The sequence below is a fragment of the Dermacentor variabilis genome, chromosome 10 (genome assembly GCF_050947875.1).
Source record: "Dermacentor variabilis isolate Ectoservices chromosome 10, ASM5094787v1, whole genome shotgun sequence".
Lineage (NCBI taxonomy): Eukaryota > Metazoa > Arthropoda > Arachnida > Ixodida > Ixodidae > Dermacentor > Dermacentor variabilis.
This window is the reverse complement of record NC_134577.1, coordinates 65,330,091-65,350,385: the sequence shown is the minus strand read 5'-3', so window position 1 is coordinate 65,350,385 and position 20,295 is coordinate 65,330,091. Positions and strand designations below refer to the sequence as shown.

Genomic DNA, 20,295 nt, shown 5'->3' with positions numbered 1-20,295 from the left:
ACGTGTTCGCGTCACTGTTCGCGCCTTCGTTTTTGTCGTCTTCCACAGCTGGCTCCGATGCCGCTAATCATTCCGGCGTAATCACAGTGCCCCTCATCCCCCGCCCTCCCCGCCCACTGCCACTCGGTTTGGTGATTTCGGTCCCGAAATGAAAACACGTATACCGCTGCGCTCGAATTTCGCAATAGGGAGTATCGTAATCATCGAATATTTTTTTTTATTCCCGTACCTACTAGAGCGCTTTAGCGATGCTGTCAAGGTATCACAGTTTGCAGAATGCCGGAACGTCGGAGAGAGAGAGAGAGAGAGAAAGAGAAAAGGGGAACAAGATGTGACCTGCAGCAACGCTGGTGGTGCCATTTCATGACGCTGACTCCAGCTAGAGCACACAGATCAGTAATTAGACACATGGTCTACCTACCTGGTTGCGCACAGGCGTCGTAACGGGCAACCATTATAGGGTATGTGATTCGTCTTATTTCCCCCCCACCCCCTTTCAACGGGAACTATATGACCCAGCGCAAAAACATTTTCCAAGTCTTTGTAACTGTTGAAGGTAGCGTCACAAGACGGCTCCACCTACGTTGTTGTTCACATTAATGGTGTTCCAATGTTCCGTATACTCTACTACATGGTGGACGCTCAGCTACTGCCAATCACTACTGATTCAGACTGCTGCTGCACACTTCACGAACGTTTTCTATGGTTCCGTTATGGCTGGGCAAGGCAAGCAGTATAAACGGTTCCACAAATCTAGGAAGCGTTAGCACGAGTAGATATTAGCTGTAAGAAATATCTTTGGTTAGTCGCCACGCCCTGGCGGTTCAGCGACGTAACGCGCTCTCACCTGTTCTCGTGCATGTTCAATGTGGCGATCTCAGCACGCGCCATATTGGCGCGCAACTCTTCGGGCAGCAGCTCGAGGTCGCCGCAGGTGCAAACCTGCATTCCCCTGGCACGGTAGACGTCCCTGATTGAGTGGGCAAAGGGCAAACGCTGTTAGGAGGTTCAGGCGAGGTCATCTTATCTGACGTGTCCCACTGCTGTCAAGCAACGGTGAGGGGGCGCAGGTGGAGATAAAAAAAACTAGGTTAACACATTTAAGAAGGAATGTCCACTATGGCCCACTCTTGAAAAAGTGACGTCAACTTCACGCACCAATAACAATCGCGGCTGATATGCGGCACGGAAGTCTGCGGACTATACGTTGAATGTATTCAAAGATACCAAATATGTCACGTCGGCCATAAATATATTCCCATATACCTGCAGCGTACGTCGCCCGTGGAAAGAGGCGGAAACAAGAGGATGAAAAAGAATGTTAATGACGTTTCACTTCGTGAACGCCGGTGACGCGCAAGCGTATGGGTCCTGTAGCGCACACGACGCTGTCGGCCCTCGGTGCGCCTTGGTGCCTGCACTGTCCGCATCACAGATCGTATTCAAGACATGGCTCGCGCGGCCACGCCAACGCAGCAGCTACCGCAGTAAACCACCCTTGTGTAAACATTCGCTTATGAACTAAATTGACAAGCACGGTGTCAGCGCGCACAAGGAAACATGAACACATTACACTCGATGACCGCCGACACTCGCTGTCAAAACGCTGGAGCGAGGAATCGCGGCAGCAGCAGCGAGCAAAGTGACTTTCGTGCTGTCTATCGCTTCAACTCAAACTGAGCAGCGAGAACAGAACGCACGCAAAGCTACGAGCCATTGGCCCATCTAGACTGTGCCCTCCAAAGCAGATTGCTTTGAATGAGAGCGATCTTGTGCGTGGCGGCGACGAGCGACGGCTTTGAGAGACGAAACGAGCCGTTGCGCGAACAGATCGCTCGTTGGTGTCGATCGATCGCTCGTTTCTAGAAAATATAGAATTGGTCGCTCGTCGCCCGGAACTGCTACGAGCGACTAGCCAATAGCGCGAAGCCGGAACTGGATGTACATCAGTCAAGTACTACGGATTGTCGCATAGAACGAGCAAACGTATAATTTGACACCTGCAAGGAAGAGAACATACTGTAAGACCTTCAGAAATATTTTATGCTGCTCTTTACTGTAAAACGTATCAACTTATATTAATATAGCAGGGGGCATGCCAGTTTCGGTGCATGTTTGCTGTCCTCGTATCGGCAGCAACGGGGAGGCGTCGCCCAGATTCGTCGCTCGCGTGGGGTACGACTTGTAGGCGACGAACGAACGCGACAGCCATGGTCCATCGCGTCGCTTGTCGCCGTCGTGTGCGAAATCGCTTGCATGGGGTTTGTACTTAAATCCCACGCGACCGCGCGCGGGTGAAGTGTAACACCCCCCTTCCTGCCCTCCCCCGGTGCCATGCAAAAAAAGGTGAGCCGCCATCTTCGGCTCACCTTCGCACACTTTCACTGGCACACACAGCGCACGGCGCGTGACCACGATGTTACCACAAGATGAAGCCGGTACGTACGTATCGCAAACAAAACCTGCAGCAACTGCTAGAGGAGGTCAACCGGGCGCGCCTCTGCCTACATTCCTCCTCCGCTTCGCCTCGTTTCTCCTTCTTCTATTAAGTTCAGCTAAATAAATGATTTTGTGTGATCTAAGATTTTTAGTAAAATATGTGGATGCACCTGATCACGTTGCCTATTATTCTTCTGATAAGACAAACTAATTTTCATGGTCTCTTCGAGTTCGTCTTAAATGTAGTCTACCGTACTTAATATTCGATTCGGTTCGCTACTGGGACTATACGACTCGTATTCGGTCTCAGAAATCGCTGTTGCACTATGCAGGATAGGACTCATGTCCTATCTTGCAATATATTGGCAACACTAAGTGAACGGCCAGGGCAAGGCTTCAAAAATCACTGCTACAACTTTAGTATTTTATTTTCATAGTCTAGGCCTTTTGATAGAGAGAAAAAAGAATTGTTTTAGGAAATGTTTGCGTCATGTAATCTGCCTTCGGGGCACATCGTTCACATCTTTCAATGTGTCCCAAGCAGAAAAACCGTACAAATGCGGTGTCTATTTATAGACAACGAATGCTGCCCTGCATAAGCGCTAAATACTGGGCTGTCAACTGACGTAGAATAATAATTTAATGTTGCCATCGTTCTTAGATATGCGATTCAGAGTGTCACGGAAAATGTCAGCCACCATGTCAGAATGAGCACTATGCAGTTGCACATGTTCGCCCTCTAAACCTATAGTACGTCCGCGAAAATATACTACATACAGTATATTTTCGCGTCGTACTACCTTTATGGTTCTTAATGTGAAAATTCAGTGAGGTATACATTGGAGCATTCATTCAGAACATAATGTGAACATCCACCTGCGAGCTGTTGTTTCTTTCTAATTGTGCGTCGTCAAATATTCACGACGAAGGTGCAACACTGCGGCGGCAAGAGTCCCTTGTGTCTGCAGCAAAGTGCCTATGCAATCCCTAGCAAGCACACACTGAGCCAGCGAAGCGCTGGTTGCGGAACTTCCAGCCACTCACACGTTGTCCACGACCTCGACGTACATCCGATTCGCCTGGTCCAGAGCCGAGGTCACCTCGAATGCGTTGCGGCTTAAGTTACGCACGCTTAACATGAAGCTGCTTACGATATCCCCTCCCGCACGGAAGCACCAGTCCGGCAGCTGAGAGAGAGAGAGAGAGAGAACAAATGGTGCTGTATTGACATATAGGAGGCGGTACTTCAATGAGAAGTAGAGAGATTCACCTGGCTGTACGCCTGTAGCATGCCATTTCAAATGGTAACGATGAGAAGCGAAATATAAATACGCGCACCACACATACACAAAATATGCAAAGAAAGCACGCCTGAAAACGTAACATACAAAACTAATTAAAGTACGGCAAATCGGTTCTGCCGAAGCCAGAAATACGGAGGAAGGTTGGCGAAACGTAAAAACAATATTTGTCAACAACGCATGTGCAGCACGGAGCTACTTGTTGACCCCATTTGACACCATTTTATCTCGCTGTGATCATTCTGTCGCAGGAAGGTTAAGAACTCCTTCATATATTGCGTGCTGGACGCATAGGCGGCACCAGTCCACGTCAGTAATAATAATAATATTTGAGGTTTTACGTGCCAAAACCACTTTCTGATTACGAGGCACGCCGTAGTGGAGGACTCCGGAAATTTTGACCACCTGGGGTTCTTTAACGTGCGCCTAAACATAAGCACACGGGTGTTTTCGCATTTCGCCCCCATCGAAATGCGGCCGCCGTGGCCGGGATTCGATCCCGCGACCTCGTGCTCAGCAGCCCAACACCATAGCCACTGAGCAACCACGGCGGGTGTCCACGTCAGTGTATGTGTGCGCAGCTCAAGGCGTGATCGCAAAAGTGCATTCAGTGCAAACATTATAGGACGCTGCTTTGCAACGCGAAAAACCTGCAATTCAGACAGTGTTTTCGCTCGGTATAATACGACTAGTGAACGCCGCCCCCTAGCTCTGCCTTCGAGCGAGGCGTTAGGGAAGCGGGGCCACAGCACACGCCAGTTGTGTGCACTACGTCTATACGCTTAATCGTTCAGCTCAATGGCGACACGACGCACGAAACGAAGACGATGGTGCACGGATGTTATCGTGGTTGTTTTTCTTTTCTTTTTTGAAAGCGATAGAGTTCTATTGAATTCACTGGGAGCCTTCATGTGCGACCTCAATCGGCGCTGTCAGTTAGAAGGAGATCGAGGCACATACAGAGACGATGTACGGACAGGAGAAGCGCCATCTGTACCGACTTTGTACCAGGTCATCAAAATTCGCCTGTGTTCTGCATACGATACCTAGAAGACATGCGAAGAATTGCAAATCACATTGGCGCGTGTCCCGGAGAGTTAGGTTGCTACGCGCATTGTGCGCGACTGCGCAAGGTGTACTGAACCCGACCCTGGCCTTTTACCTTCCTTTGCGGACCGCTGTTCAGGTGGCGACAGACTACACCAGAGAGCTACGCTGCGGTCGGCAGTAATTTTCTCCTCTTCTTTTCAAAGCGAAGCTTTCTTTGTGAACTCCCCCGACCTTTCGTGACCATGGCTGCTGCTTCTCGCCGAATGTAGCTCAAGCGCAGGAGATCATTACCATGTCCACTACCCTTTCATGGTGTCCTGGCTGCTGGCCTTGTTTTCTATGGAATTAAGTTCAACAGAACCTAATTCTATGGAACCTAATGAGTGGCTTCGCTTTCTCGACGAAAAGATTGAAAGAATGTACTGTTCAGGTAGACTACAGGGATAAATTGGTTAGGCTCAAGTCTAAACTCAGACTTCCTATTGAGGTGAAGCCGAATGCAAGCAGTGAAGACCTGTCAGAGATGTCTGGAAGCGAGATCGCCGTCCTGTTATTTTTCTGCTTTGAAGCGTTGCAGCAAACTGAACAGCTAATAGATTGTGAGACGGAAGTTTCAAGCCGTGACCGCAGTGAAGTAGAAGGACCAACGGGATAAAGACAGAAATATTCCATGAAATTGTAGCACCTACTGAAAAACAAATTGCCGTGTCTGAAGCCTGCAGTAACATTGTTATTGACGGGAATGACGGAACCGAAAACAACTATCAACTGATGACATTGCCTTGGACTTGAGAGCCGCGTCCAAGGCACAAGAAAGACAAATTCAAAGCAGCTCTTGTAACCACAGTGATACCGAAGGAGCCTTTGTACAGTGGGCAGGACATGCGAACGATGAAAATAACAACACACGGTCTGAGAGCGTCTCTTATAAACAGTCCAGGTAACCTCGAAGGCCTCATTTTCATCGAAGAGTCATGGTGCGGTCCAGGCAAAGGAACACGTACACAATGTTCTTATGACTACAAATGTCTCACGAATGAACCAAAGCCAAATCTATTCCGGCCAGTACAGGTGCCGATAACACACGGCCGATAGTTGTGTTATCACCAGAGAGGAGCATCACCCACTGATATCTCTCTCTCTGTCACAACTGATAGCTTGATTACGTGGACATCATGCGTGAAAGAAGCAACTATCGAAGGACCAAAGCATCTAGTAAGAAAACAGCCTATGCAGATATCCAGGGAAGCAAGAACCGGAAGGCATCATGCAGCAAGGCCCACAACACGCCAAAGCCTGAGCATCTATATGAGCTCACCGCGGAGCAAAGACAGCATAAGGTACCCTCTTTGTGGTATTCTTTACTGATGATGCAGGGTGAAGCAAATATTTAATTGCATTGCCAGAAGAACCAAGCACCGACTTCAGAATATCGAGAGTCCCCGCTTAACGCTTGACATTGAACGACATTGGCTGACTCCTGTTCGCATGGACACTGGAATTACCGCTATGAATCCCACTCCTGCAGCAAGCACTGCACAACCCCTGCGCAACAGCTCTACGCTGGCCAACTGGACCTTGTCGTCTTCATGAGGTGTTGTCGGACTGTGTTTTCGCACAGGACACGGAATAAGCACTTCGTCGTTGGGTTGTGGAGTCCTAAATGTCACTGGTTGCCGGGTTTCGGCACCATTTGGTAGAAACCCGCAAAGGACCACACAGGATGAGTGGTGAATAAGCTAACATAGAGCTATAACGGAACAACAATGACGATTGTGATAGAGGTTGAGGGAAGAAGTTTGGACATTAACAAGTATCCTCATTGCCACAATCGTGCGACATCAAGAGCACAATTCCTGTCATAAAGCAAACCTTTCTATGCCTACATTCCTATGGTTTGGTGTTTTGGTGCATCTGCTTGATCAATCTTTCGCCGAGTAAAGTACAGTTTGCTATTGCCCTATCTGCAGGAACTGTCCTCTCTAGTCGGCGCACCGAGCCTCAGTAACAAACGCGACCAATACCCGAGACATTTCGGTGCGTGGTCACGTGAGTCACCTGGTGGGGGGGCTCTCCCTGTGCCGAATATAATCAGTCGCAACGGCGTTTTGTTTAAGACCGCTTCACGAAATAAATTTTGCTTCTCAAATTCCGAGATGTGGGTTGCATCCACGCTTATTTCTTTTCACCATTTCAGTAAACAACCAATTACTACGGCGCGCCCACCTTGGTGAACTTATCCGCCCCGACCGCGTACACCCGGCGCAGGTCGGTGCCGGTGGCCCTGGAGAAGCGCCGGTGACCGTCCGGCACCAGGCACACGTGACGCGGCACCTGACCCAGCGACACGAGCCACACGGCCGCCCTCTGGCAGCTGGCGACGAGGTCGCGCCACAGCGGACTCGCCCGCGGCTCCAGTTCTTCGGTCGATGGAATCTCGGCTCCGTCGTCCTTCCTGACGCCCTGCGTCCCTTCGGCGGGCGTCAATGTTCGTCGGGAAACGCAGTGCAGTCGCATATAGCATCAAGACGATAAGTTGGGCCAGTTGGTTACGATCCGTCGCAGGGTTTGTAACCGCGCAACACAAGACACGGACAACAAAAGAAAGGTAAAAAACGACAACACGGCGCTGTCTCTCAACTGATGGTAAAATCTGACAAAATCTGATAAAATCGTTGGGCGCGCAGAATACGTCCTGCTCCTTCTCCGTTAGAAAGTAAAACTGCACCAGCTTGCATTCTTGTTTCGTTTTTTTTTTTTTTGAATGCGTGAAACGTATTTCATTAAGATCATAAGCACCGCCTATATGTTTGCAACCGTACTGGCCACGTGCCTTACTTTATTATAACGCTGTGCAGAGGACAGAAGCTATTACTCGGTCATTCATAAAACACGTGGACTGATGGAGCAGTTGTTGCGTCACGTATCATGCAATCTGCGCTAAAGCTAGCCGCGTCCACGGCGTTTGGAGACGCGTATCCTGGTTGTACGCTTGTTGACTCGAGCTAGATCGGTAGAACTTGCGTGCGCTCACTCTGCCGTATCTAGGTGTAATCCATCCAACTCAAACCGGTGCTCATTAAGAGTTATAAGGCCATACAAGTGCGCGATTTCTTTCGGAAAATTCACGCTGGGTAGGGTGCGGCGCCCCTGCATTCCACAATTGTAGGGTCCAGAAATGGTGTGATGAGGCTCGGGTAACCGAGACAGAAGGGACAGCCAACACCTTTGACCGCGGCGGAACGTGCCTGTGTTCCTCAACCTCAACCTCAACCTCAACCTCAACCGAAGCCTCAAACATATATGCGGGGGCAGTCTCGAGTGCTACCAGCAGATGGGGATAATTTCTGTCACCTTCTGCCCAAATAAATACCCCGCGCAGAACCTACATAGTGAGCGGGCACGATTTCAAATTGAGGCCCTAAGACCTCCACAAGCTGTGGCATAGCATAAGCTAAGCATTCAAATTTTATATTGCGTGCATAAACGTAAGTTCGGCATTTGGTGTCGCCATTTTCTGTACTCTGATGACACGCTCCGCAGCATGCACAAGATGTTTCAAACACGCAGCTGCGGCTGAGTCTCTGACACAGCCTACCGATTTTTTTTTTTTTAGCGCAATACCGCACGTTCAGTCTTTGCAGTGTTGAAGGTTCAATGGACATGCGCGTCGTTTTTTTTATATGTTGCGAAAGACCGGATTGGTGTGGCAATGAAAAATGTGCGGCAAGGAGTCGTAACTCTTCCCGTGGGATGCCAGGTGGGGAACTCCGCTGTACTTTGACAACGCGCCGCGCGGAAGCTGCGCGTGGTTGTTACGAAAAGGCTATTTTAACGCAGTCGGTTGGCTTGCCCTCGTCGAGCTTTCTAAACCGCCTGAGTCGGCAAGTTTGTACAAGGAAGAACTGAATATCGCAGTGCCCTGCAGTTTGTATATGGGGGTGATCGTTGCTTTAACCTTTACGGAATTTTTTTCTTTAAGTATCCGGTTGTAGAGGCGGGCATTACTTTGACGAGAATCCTAAACACATGTTCAACTCATCAACAAAGGCTGGCTAGTTAACTTCTTAGTTACTTACTTTACGGCACATAGGCCAATTTACGAACTGCAGCCGATGAGTTGGCTTGAATGGATTTGCGGAAGGAGACCAGTTTGGACATATGCGCTCTCAGTCAGACTCGTGGTAAGGAATTCACTGTTGTTCCACTTCCTTTTTTTTTTTTAACGAAAAGCTCGTTTATGCATTGAAACACGAAACTAACTGTAACGCTCATGTTTTTCGTCCCACTATTTGGGAAATATCTCGAAACTGGCGTAATCCTGGAAATTAACTTCAAACGGTCATGTCATGCAAACTCACCGGCTACAATGAGTAAATTGTAATATCTGCCGTAAGGTAATAAGGTTAACTAGGAAATTTTTTAATTAGTTTGTTTTGATTTCCCGTGTTAATAATGTCCGCCTCTTCGAACAATACAACTCAAGAACAAGAATTATGCTATCTGCCATAGGCGATATTTAAGAAATTCCGTAAAACATAAAAAATTGTCACCCTGTATAACTTCCATACCCGTCGAGTCAAGTAAATTTGTAGAACCTCGCTGGTCGATCTGCGGAAACACACTACACACACAAAATCGCTTTAAGGCGAATAAAATAAATTATGATTTACAGCCTCATGTTCTTGCTCGCATGAAGCGTAATTGATACTTCCAACACGACCCTGCCAAAATCTTCATATCTTGTTTTAGGTAAATTACCTTTGTTCCCGTCAGGCTGACAGATTCTGATCTCTGACGTACATAGAGAACAAACGAATAGACCCACAGGCCGCAGCGAAACAAAAGAAATTGGCGCGGGCATCTGTTTTCCACGATATGCACAACGTAAATTTACATCTTTTAGCCATGGAGTCATTCTAAAGAGCGCCTGCCGCACGCTGTACTTTGTTTCAAACATCATGCCTGACGTCTGACGGTGACGGCTTTTGTGAAAAAAAGCTGAATCTGACGCTTACCCGTTCCTGCTGTAACGTTCATCCGGTCTCCTGTCTGCGATGCCTGCGTCGAAAACTGGCGTCTTCTTCGGGCGGTCGACCACCTTGCCGCTCGACTGGAGAAGTCTTATTTCTTTTTTCGGTAAATTACTAGTTGGCGTTATCTGTTTCTCCACGCCCGTAGTTCTCCTCGCCCCTCCGGTCCTCTCCTCCGAACCCAGCAGGCAGGCTTCGTATCACGCTTAGCCTGGCTATGGCCACGCTGGAATAGAGTAAGGTTAGCTTAGCGCTGGATATCGAAACCGATCAAAGGCGCACGCCACGTGTCACTGAATGAAGAAGCCACGATCCCGTCGTGGCTTGATTTCGTGAGAATTGGCTATCAAGCGTGCTATGGGAGAGGCTCGATCACACCGTCTAGAAGTCTATTTTAACCCCAGAAGCGGTATCAGGAGGCTACGTCAACGCGTACGACCGCACGTTGTATTAGGGAACGTTAACGAGCCCGACAGTCAACGCACACCGGAAAGGAGAAAAAAAAGAGTGGAAAGGCTGTGTCATGTGACCCCGCACCACCGAATGCATAAAGAGAAATAAAAAAGAACGTAGCATCTCCACGGGGACTTATCTGAATGCTGCGTAAGCATTTCGAAGTGATGAAATGGTGTTGAGCGCTCACACTCAACACTGCTGGTTTAATCCCAGCACCGCTCAGCGGCTGCGGTCGTGTTGGAGCCCTTGCGGTAAATGCGACAGCGCTGCGGCGACACCAACTGCTGCGGGAGGCGACGCAACGTGAACTGACGAGGCAAGCAAACTATACTGCAGGTGGCGCCGCCAGTAGCGCTGATGGCGTTCCGATTCCCAAGCCGCGGCGGCTCCACAGTTCCATCTTACTAACAGTGTACCTATAGTGCGTGCCTCATTGCGCGCGCCCCGCAGGGGCGTCTGCGTGAGCAGGCGTTTGGTGTGTTGCGACACCACGTACCCGAGCACACGAGGGTTGGCCCCTCCCGCGTGTAGCCGCACGCGGCTTAGCCGTGTCCGGGGAAAGTGGGATCCTGGGGGTTGAGCCGATGTAGTGTGTTTGGACCTTTAAGGACCCCCGGTGGAGGCAACACACCTCTTTGGCCTCTGCTTCACGTAGACGGCACCCCCGGACTGGCTCACCCGGGGGATATCGGTAGTCGCCTCTTCCTGTCTCTCCCTCCTAGAATCTTCGTCTTTATCTCTCACTTTCTGGCCTTTCCTGTCTTCTTCTCTCTTCTGTTTACTTCCTTTCTCCTTGGCGGCAAGGGTTAGCTTTGTGTGAATAGCCAACCTGGGTTATTTCATATTTGGTTATAGTGATGACGTACAGCTGGCGTTTGCAGGACTTGTTTTAAAGCTCCTGTAGCGTCTCCTTGTAGGGCTCCACGGTGGGTGGCTGGCGTTATTGCCGAAAACTACATTTTTCTATGGTAAGGTTCCTTTCCTCCACTTCCTGATCGCCCTCAAAAAATAGGGCGCACTGAAGATGTGTTCCAGTTCTTTGGACGTCAAAAGCTGAACTTTCCGCGATATCATGTCATTAACTCAGAAAAATTCGATAAGCAAGTACGAAATATCTCCCCTTTTCTAGTTTCCAAGTCCTTAACTGATGTCCTTGGTCCAGGCTACAAAGTATCAACGATGGCAAGTGGGGATCTCCTCTTAGAGCTGCATGATCAGAAACAATACGAAAAGTTGCCCAGTCTAGTGTCATATGGGGATGTTCCATTGACAGTAACTCCACACCGCACTCTGAACACCACCCGCGGCGTTGTCTCTGATGATGATTTGCTCCAGCTGACAGAGGCTGAGCTCTTGGAGGGCTTCAGTGAGCAGAATGTTGTCAATGTCAGAAGAATTAAGATGAGAAGGGATGGTAAAGAAATACAAACGAAACACCTAATAATCACCCTAGGTTCAAGTGTCCTGCCCCATTCAATCGAGGCCGGGTGCATAAAGCTCTGTGTTAGGCCGTACGTGCCAAGTCCCCTCCGACGTTTCAAGTGCCAGCGTTTCGGCCACAGTTCGCAGAGCTGCCCAGGCTGTCAGATTTGCGCGAAAAGCAGTGCCCGTGAACACACCTCTGAAGCTTGTGAGAATTCTCTCCACTGTGTAAACTGTGATGGGGTGCACGCCGCTTACTCGCGGTCATGCCCGCCCTGCAAGAAAGAAAAAGAAATTGTAGGAATCAAAGTAAAAGAGAATATATCATTCAAGGAGGCACGCAGGCGGGTTTCATACCTGCCCAAGAAAAGCTTTGCCGATATGACGCGTCAGGGGGCAGCGACACAACGGCTTCCGGCGGCTGTCCGACCCACAAGCAGTGAGTCGGCAGTTACGCCATCTGCCCCCGTGGCGGTTGCAGCTAGCGCTGCTTCGCCAACCCAGCAGAAGGGACCATCTACCCCGAAGGTCGGCGCAGCCAAGGCTGCCTCAGCCTCCCCGGCCCCTTCCGGCGCTGGCAATAGCCGGCGTAGCCCAATCCCACAGGCAGCCCCATCGACCTCTGGGCTGGTGGGTGCAGGGGCCTTGCCATCCGAGGCGGGACTCTCTCAGGAAACTTCTTGCTCGCAAGACCGCGTGTCCGGCGCCTCACAAGAGGCAATGGACACTACACCTATCCTCATGGCGCACCAAGTGCCTAAGGGGCGCCGAGGCTCCTTCGAACGCTCCAAAAAGGGCAGAACCCCCGTTACAGGGCCTCGAAAGAGCTCTGTAATCTAAGGCATCACTTCTGTTTCTGTATACACAGCACCAATTTACTTTAAATATGGATACACAAATCATTCAATGGAACGTCAGAGGTCTTCTTAGAAACCTTGATGATGTGCAAGAACTCATCCACAGGCACAATCCAAAAGTGCTGTGTTTACAGGAAACACACTTAACATCTAAACACGCAAACTTTCTCCGAAAGTATGTTACGTTTCGCAAAGATTGTGATGATGCCGTCGCATCATCGGGTGGTGATGCCATTGTCACTCATAAAGGTATAGCGTGTCAACCTTTACAGCTACAAACGCCCCTTGAAGCAGTGGCGGTTCGAGTTGTCTTCCTAAACAAACTCATCACCATTTGCTCGCTTTACATACCTACACATTACCAATTAACGAAACATGAATTTCAGTCCTTTATAGATGAATTGCCAGAACCTTATGTTGTTCTTGGCGATTTCAATGTGCGTGTAGGGCGACTCTCGTATAGATGCGCGATGTCGTCTCATTGCACACTTCCTTGTTTCGTCCGGTATGTGTCTTCTGAATCAGAAGGAACCCGCATATTACTGTCTTGCAAACAGAACCTTTTCTTCAATTGATCTTAGCCTAGTTTCCCCGTCTATACTATCTGAACTCAAATTGAAAGTTAGCAACAATCCTTACGGACGTGAACACTTCCCCATACTGCTAAGAACATCTAAAGAAAACGAATATCCACCACAGGTTCCTAACTGGAAGATTGATACAGCCGACTGGGAGAAATTCCGAACTCTCACTAGTATTTCATGGGATGACATGTCCCTTGGAGGAACGACGAATGTAGGATCACTCGTAAAAAACAGAACAAAGCGTAGGCGTTGCTACGCGCCTCTCCCTCTGCGGAGAATCTTATTAACTTCAAAAAAGTAAAGTCCCAAGGCAGGAAAATGCGCCGACAGGCCAGAAGAGAGAGTTGGCAGAAGTTTTTATCGGGCATCAACTCGTATGCAGATGAGGCCAAAGTCTGGAATAAGGTTAATAGGATAAGAGGGCGACAAACATATTCACTCCCTTTAGTAAATACGCAGGGCGATACACTACAGGATCAGGCAGACTCACTTGGGGAGCACTTTGAGCGTGTGTCGAGCTCAATCCATTATTCCCAGTCCTTTCCAAAACATAAAGAAATAGAAGAACGTAAGCCAATCATACGAAAATCCAGGCAGAATGAACCGTATAACCGCCTTTCAGTATTGCCGAGTTGAGAGCTGCCTTGAACACATGCAAAAGCACAGCACCGGGATCTGACAGAGTCATGTATGACATGATCAGAAACCTACATACTGACACACAAGTTACACTACTCACACAATTCAACACTATTTGGGGGTCGGGATACCTCCCATCCACATGGAAAGAAGCGATTGTGGTTCCTGTTCTGAAGCAGGGAAAAGACCCTTCCTTGGCAGGAGGTTATCTCCCGATGGCTCTTACAAATTGTCTGTATTAGGTTTTTGAAAGAATGATTAATCGCAGATTCATACATTTCCTTGAACTCAACAATATGCTCGATCCCTATCAGTGTGGCTTCAGACAAGGGCGGTCGACAACCGATCACCTTGTGTGCATTGAAGGATATATCCGCGATGCCTTTGTACACAAACAGTATTTCCTCTCAATGTTCCTCGATATGGAGAAGGCATATGACACAACATGGCGTTAAGGGATCTTGCGAGACTTGTAGGGAATGGGCATCCGTGGAAATATGTAGAAAATAATTGAAAGCTATTTGTCGAATCGTATCTTCCGCGTAAAAATCGGCAACGTATTACCGCGACCTTTTATACAAGAAACTGGTGTACCCCAGGGAGGCGTACTCAGTTGCACACTCTTTATCGTAAAGATGAACACACTTCGTGCTTCTCTGCCACCGGCCATTTTTATTCCGTCTACGTGGACGATATAGAAATAGGTTTCAAATCCTGCAACCTCACAGTGTGCGAGAGACAGGTACAGCAGGGCTTAAACAAGGTGTCCAAGTGGGCAGACCAAAACTGACTTAAAATCAACCCCCACAAAAGTTCTTGTGTTCTCTTCACAAGAAACAGAGGCCTGCTCCCAGATCCTTGGGTAGAACTAGGCGGACAACAAATTCCTGTCAACAAAGAGCACAAATTTCTAGGTGTTATACTTCACTCCAGCCTTACTTTCATTTCACACATAAGATGCCTTAAAACAAAGTGTCTAAAAAACAATGAACTCACTTAAAGTCCATCCCACACAACATGGGTAGCCTTTTGAATCGTCACAGGAGCCTAGTTCGATCACGAGTAGATTATGGTGCTATAGTATATCACTCTGCCGCATCGAGCGCGCTAAAGATGTTAGACCCCGTTCATCGTCTGGGTATCCGCCTGGCCACTGGCGCATTTAAAACAAGCCCTGTTGAAAGTCTATATGTAGAGTGAGACGAGTGGTCACTCCATTTTCAGCGAACATACATCACCTTCACATACTTTCTCAAAGTGCGCTCTAATAAAGAACATCCGTGTTTCACAACTGTAAACGACTTGACCTGCGACACACTTTTTCGTAATAGACCCTCCATGAGACTTCCTTTGTCACTCCGTGCAAGAGAACTTAGCGAAGAAATGGATGTCCCAGTTCTCGAACATCGCCTAATGCATCCAGCTAAGCCATTACCGCCCTGGGAGTGGCAGGTGATAGACTGTGACGTGTCCTTTGTAGAGGTCACAAAGCACGCACCTGACCTCGAAATCGCTATGCATTTCTGTGAACTTCAATCGAAGTACTCGTGCTCAGAGTTCTACACAGATGCGTCAAAATCACATGCTGGTGTATCTTACGCTGCTGTTGGTTCCACTTTTTCTAAATCTGACGTATTGAATCCGCTAACAAGTATCTTCACTGCAGAAGCCTATTCCGTACTGTCTGCAGTAAAACACACAAATAAATTAAAACTCGACAGAGCAATAGTATTTACGGACTCGTTAAGTCTTGTAAAAGCCCTGATTTCTTTACTAAAGCATACAAATCCTGTTGTCATTGAACTTTACTCGTGCTTATGCAATATTTATCTATCACATAGACTCGTAGTAATATGCTGGGTACCTGGCCATAGAGGCATCGAGGGTAATGTACTAGCTGACAAAATGGCCACATCACTAACCACTTTTCCCAAGGCTGCTGTCCCTGTCAGAGATCTGAAGCTTTTCTTAAGAAAGAAACTGTGGCAACACCGACAACTTATGTGGAACGCAGAAACAAGTAATAAACTGCTTGTTATAAAGCCACAGTTAGGTTTTCGGCCCTCCCGAACAAAATCTCGGCGAACAGATGTCCTATTCTGTCACCTCAGAATAGGGCACACATTTGGTACCCACATTTTTCTGCTTACTGGAAATGAACCGCCAACCTGTGGTAGATGTGGTGAGAGGCTGACCGTCCTCCACGTCCTCTTGGAGTGTCGGAAAGCCGAATCTCATAGTACACGTCTTTTGTCATTGCCATAAATAACGGCGCAAAATACAATCTTAGGCCGCACGGTGTTTGGTCGCGAGACATCAATCGACCGAAATTGTACATTGCGCTGTGTTTTTTAATTCTCTTTTCTGTCAAACAACTTGGCCAGCATTAGCGGAGACACACGGTATACATAGTTCGGAAAGACAGTTGCTTTGCGTTGTGCAAAATCGTCTGGAAGGTTCTTAGCTCCTGGAGAAGCTTCTGGCAGTGAAGATATACGTCGTGAGAATGCGCGACATATGCGTTCACGCTCGACATGACGCCATTTAGGCCCACGTGTAAGTCAGCAATGTATTTATGCTTGGAGACACGGACGCAGCAGCCTGTCGAAGCAAACCAAATAGAAAAGAGAGAGAAAGACGCTGTATGCTAGACCGACACGTGCGTTCGAGCGAGCCCCAAGAGGTATCAAAATGTAAGTCTCAGTGAGACAGGAAGTGAAGGGTGGTCGTAGAGTAGATAAATATAACGGCAGGGACCTAACTGTCGCCAATATACGAGGTCTGTTAGAAAAGAATCCGACCTTCGGCCGAAAAATAGAGAACCTGCATAACTGGAGTGTTGGAAACCTAGTCACCCTCAAAGTAGTATCATTGGGACTCCACACACTTCTCCCAGCGGTGCTGCCATTGTTGGAAGCATTCCGAGAAGGCCTCTTTCGGAATGGAGTTTAGGTCTGCTGTTGTTGCAGCCATAATGTCCTCTCTTATATGAAATCACGCTCATTTCAATGTCCTCTTGATTTTGGCAAACAGTCAGAAGTCTCAGGGGGCCATATCAGGAAAGTAAGGAGCCTGTTGAACTACAGGAGTCTGGTTTTTCGCCAAAAAGAAGTATGAATCAAGTGAGAGGAATGTGCAGGAGCATTGTCGTGATACATGCGCCAATTTCCTGTTGACCACAATTCCGGTCTCTTGCGCCGCGCAGCATTACGTAGGCAATGGAGGGCATCCCTGTAGTACTATTTGGTGATTGTTTGACCCCGTGGTGCATACCACATCACGGGAGTCAAAGAAAGCAGTCAGCGTCACTTTAACGATGCTGCGCACTTGGCGGACCTTCTTTGGTCTTGGTGACGTGGAATACTTCCACTGATACGACTGGGATTCGGTTTCCGGGTCGTACCCGTACACCCAAGACTCGTCACCAGTGATTATGGTGTTCATGAAGTCGGGGTCACTGTTTGTGGAATCCAGCATGTCCCGTGAGACTTCTACAGGAAGTTACTTTTGCTCCACCGTGAGCATCTTCGGCACCATTTTAGCCGCAAATCTCTTAATGGCCAAGTCTTCGGTCATAATGGAATGTGCAGAAAAGGTGATGACGCCCACCTGATCCGCAATTTCCCGGATAGTCACACGACGGTCTTGCTATACCACAGTGCTCAATTCGGCAATAAGCTGGTCATTTCGGCATGTTGATGGCCACAAGGAGCGTGGCACGCTCTCCAACGATGTGCGGCCGTCTTTAAACCGGTTGTACCACTCCTTAATATGTGTGCTGCTCATAGCATCACCACCGAAAGCCGTCTGAATCTTCCGAATGGTTTCAACTTGGCTGTCGCCCAGTTTTTGGCAAAATTTGATGCAGTAGCGCTGCTCCAGTCGCTCCACCATTTTCCTTTCAATAAGAAAACCGACGAGATCACTGCGCACTACCTCACTCAAACACTGCGTCCCAGCGACTGACGCTATCGGCAGGCGGGGAAATATTTGCGCATGCGCACGAAGGTTCAAAGTCGGCTGATGCAAGCGCGCTTCATTCATGTCCATCAGGTGTTCGCCAAAAAAAAAAATGATAAGGTCGGATGCTTTTTTAACAGACCTCGTATAGTCAAAAATTAACATCGCACTATGCCCCTGTAAAGGATGCACCGCCGTAGATACAGTCATGTTGAGGCAAAGCTGCTATACGACACGTTTTGGGGAAATAAAGCGGGTTTGCATGGAGTATGCAAGGCTCACCCGAAGGAATGGTGTCTGGAAGGCAGATTAAGCGGTGTCCACAGGAAGCGAAGAGTGGTCGCAGAGTACGTAAAATAATCGTAGGCGCGTAATCATCGCTAACTCATAGTTGAAGATTAACTACATTCCACTATACCCGTGCAAAAGGTGCATCACAGGAGGTACAGATATATTGAGGCAAAGTTGCCGTACCGCACGTTTCTTTGGGGGGGTTGGGGGGGGGGGGGGGGAATAAAACGTGTTCGCTCGTACTAAGCAGGACTCGCGTGAGGCAGGGGTATGCGAAAAGATGAGACAGAAGTGAAATTGCGTACACAAGTGCTAACTTTCAACTAAAGCTTTATTTCCGACACAATGTTACTCATACATGAAAAACCATGCGCGCGAGCCATGATACAATGGCGTGAATGGCGAAAGAAAACGAACGAAATCAGACCAGCAAGAGACACCACGTTATGGAGGTGGGGAAGAAATGGAAGAATTAAAGTCATCATCATCATCAGCCTGGTTACGCCCACTGCAGGGCAAAGGCCTCTCCTACATTTCTCCAACTACCCCGGTCATGCACTAATTGTGGCCATGTTGTCCCTGCAAACTTCTTAATCTCATCTGCCCACCTAACTTTCTGCTGCCCTCTCTACGATTCCCTTCCCTTGGAATCCATTCCGTAACCCTTAATGACCATCGGTTATCTTCCCTCCTCATTACATGGCCTGCGCATGCCCATTTCTTTTTCTTGATTTCAATAAGATGTCATTAACTAGCGTTTGTTCCCTCACCCAATCTGCTCTTTTCTTATCTCTTAACGTTACACCTATCATTCTTCATTCCATAGCTCGTTGTGTCTTCCTCAATTTGAGTAGAACCCTTTTCGTAAGCCTCCAGGTTTCTGCCCCGTACGTGAGTCCTGGTAAGACACACCTGTTATACACTTTTCTCTTGAGGGATCATGGCAACCTGCTGTTCATGATCTGAAAATGCCTGCCAAACGCACCCCAACCCATTCTTATTCTTCTGATTATGTCAGTCTCATGATCCGGATCCGCGGTCACTACCTGTCCTAAGTAGATGTACTCCCTTACCACTTCCAGTGCCTCGCTACCTATCGCAAACTGCTGTTCCCTTCCGAGACTGTTACACATTACTTTAGTTTTCTGCAGATTAATTTTTAGACCCACCCTTCGGCTTTGCCTCTCCAGGTCAGTGAGCATGCATTGTAGTTGATCCCCTTAGTTACTAAGCAAGGCAATATTATCAGTGAATCGTAAGTTACTAAGGTATTCTCCATTAACTCTTATCCCCAATTCTTCCCAATCCAGGTCTCTGAATACCCCCTGTAAACACGCTGTGAATAGCATTGGAGACATCGTATCTCCCTGCCTGACCCCTTTCTTTATTGGGATTTTGTTGCTTTCTTTATGGATAGCTACGGTGGCTGTGGAGCCGCTATAGATATCTTTCAGTATTTTTAAATACGACTCGTCTACACCCTGATTCCATAATGCATCCATGACTGCTGAGGTTTCGACTGAATCAAAAGCTTTTTCGTAATCAATGAAAGCTATATATAAAAGTTGGTTATATTCCGCACATTTCTCTATCACCTGATTGATAGTGTGAACATGGTCTGTCTAACGGAGTTACCGCCGACTTCTATTGCACACTCCTTAATGATGCCCATAAGATTGTCGTTCATATCCTCAACACTAAGGTCCTCTTCCTGAGTTAAGGGCGAATACCTGTTCTGTAGCTTGATCTGGAATTCCTCTATTTTGTCCTCTTATCGCTAACTCATTGATCGGCTTCTTATGTACCAGTTTCTTCCGTTCCCTCCTCAAGTCTAGGCTAATTCGAGTTCTTACCATCCTATGGTCACTGCAGCGCACCTTGCCGAGCACGTCCACATCTTGTATGATGCCAGGGTCAGCGCAGAGTATAAAGTCTATTTCATTTCTAGTCTCGCTATTCAGGCTCCTCCACGTCTGCTTTCGGCTATCCCGCTTGCGGAAGAAGGTATTCATTATCCGCATAGTATTCCGTTCTGCAAACTGTACTTATAACTCTCCCCTGCTATTCCTAGAGCCTATGCCATATTCCCCCACTGATTTGTCTCCAGCCTGCTTCTTGCCTACCCTGGCAATGAAATCGCCCATCAGTATAGTGTATCTTGTTTTCACTTTACCCATTGCCGATTCTACGCCTTCATTGAAGCTTTCGACTTCCTGGTCATCAGGACTGGATGTGTTTGTATCTGTTATTAAGTTTCACAACA

At 48.1% G+C, this 20,295-nt stretch overlaps 1 pseudogene; it reads right to left on the bottom strand.

The window, feature by feature from the left end:
• Window positions 1–11,955: 11,955 nt before the first annotated feature.
• On the bottom strand, window positions 11,956–17,675 carry LOC142559278 (protein GVQW3-like; annotated as a pseudogene).
• Window positions 17,676–20,295: the final 2,620 nt, after the last annotated feature.